This window comes from Austrofundulus limnaeus, unplaced genomic scaffold, assembly GCF_001266775.1.
Source record: "Austrofundulus limnaeus strain Quisiro unplaced genomic scaffold, Austrofundulus_limnaeus-1.0 Scaffold217, whole genome shotgun sequence".
NCBI classification, from domain to species: domain Eukaryota; kingdom Metazoa; phylum Chordata; class Actinopteri; order Cyprinodontiformes; family Rivulidae; genus Austrofundulus; species Austrofundulus limnaeus.
Window position 1 is genome coordinate 187688 of NW_013952619.1, and position 1979 is coordinate 189666.

The following is a 1979-nucleotide window of genomic DNA, read 5'->3' on the forward strand; positions in this document are numbered from 1 at the left end:
GTTCATTTTAATAAGTATACTTGAGTATAAGTTTAAGTATATCAAGTTTACTAGGCACCATGTACTTGTACTGTCCAAGAAAGTATACTGATTTAATACTTGTTTGTAATAAATTGGGGCTTTCTTTAGTTTATAAAAAGTATACTTTAAGTATACTGTTATGTATTTTTAAGTTTATAAACTTATCAAGAAGAAGTTTACTTTAAGTACATATCATTAAGTATACTAAAGTATATAAAAGTGTATTTCCCTAAGTGTACTTTTATTTACCATTTACACTGATATACTGTAAGTATACTAGCAGTTTACTAACAAGTATGCTTCTAGGGCTACATTGGCCACAATAAGTTTACAGTCAGTTTATGAAAGTATACTCAGAACTATGCTAAAAGTAATCTTCTGAGTATCCTTTAGTTTAAATAAACCAGTCTGTATGAAAGTTTAAACATTAGTATAAACTAAGTATACTTAAACTTTTAGTATACTTTTAGTACAAGCCAAGTATAGTGTAGAATAAACTTGGTTAAGTATATCTCAGATAAGTACATAAAAAGTAAACAGGATTTAAAGTAAACTACTCTTTTTTGTTTAAAATTAGTATACTTAAAGGATACTTACATGTACAAATTTTTAATCAAAGGAGTAATACCAATTAAATAAAAATACAAGTGATTTCATACATATTTACCATCACAGTTACTGCCCTATTTTTCTTTGCATTAAAACATTTTGTTTACATCTAAACAATGTCAGTAAAGTACTGGAGTCTCAACTTCAGACCAACATGAGCTCATTTGTTGAAAACTTGCAGGTCATTTTATTGAATGAGGTTTTCATATCAGTGAGCTCCTGACTTTTACAGTCTAAAAGAACATTTGGATAAATATTGGGACGATCATTTCCTTCTCTCAGAGTCGTGTACACCTGCAGCACCGAAAGCTTCACCTCCGAATATTAAGATCTAAAAAAACAAACATCCGTTCACTGCAGAAAGTTCTAATCTTGTCTTCTTTTATCGTCAGCCAGTAAAACACAGAGAGTGATGGATTTGTGAACATAAAACATCAGCATACATAAAATCATAACTGGTATAAAACTAAAAATATAAAAACTTTTTTCCCAACGAGACAAGAGAGAAAGGTTCTTACCGTGTGCCAGAGGTGGAAACAGATCTGAGAAGCTGCTCTGTCTCTGCTTTTAGAAGTTGTATTGTATTCCCTGAAGGTGAAGGGAAACCCCACGTTTCCTTTTATGGGAGTTCGTTTATTTAACAAGCCAATGGGCTGTTTTTCTCAGCGCTCCTTCACCCCCTTAAATGTTCAACCTGTTATGGTCAAAACAGAACTGTCTCTCTTTAATGTTGCATTTTGCTTGTCTTTCCACAAAAGAAACAACAATGTGAAAAACAAAAAGTTTCAGCTTCTAGACGTTTGTTCACCAACATAAACTGGTGTTAGTGGTTATTTTGTTGTAAGGCAGAAACAGGGGGGATAGAGGTGGTGAAAGTTGAGGACAGCAGGTGGAAGGGCAGGAAAAACCGTCTCAGGGGGTCATTCAAGACATACTTAATGGATGCTGCTAAGAAGCAGTTAACAGGAGCTGAGAAACTAACGACGAGACAATAATTCCTCTGGACCTTCCAAGCAAACAAACAAAAACCTAAGAGTTGTTTTTCCAATGCAGTTTATTCAGATAGTGAGAGTTCACAACAAAAGTTATCTCAGGGCACAAAACAAATCTAAACTATACAGCGGGTAAAATAAGTATTGAACACGTCACCATTTTTCTCAGTAAATATATTACTAGAGGTGCTAATGACCTGAAATTTTCACCAGATGTTGGTAACAACCCAAGTGATCCATACATACAAAGAAATCAAACCATAAATGTCCAGAAATGAAGTAAAAACAAAAAGTATTGAACACATGAAGAAAGGGAGGTGTAAAAAGGCATGGAAAGCCAAGACACCAGCTGAACTC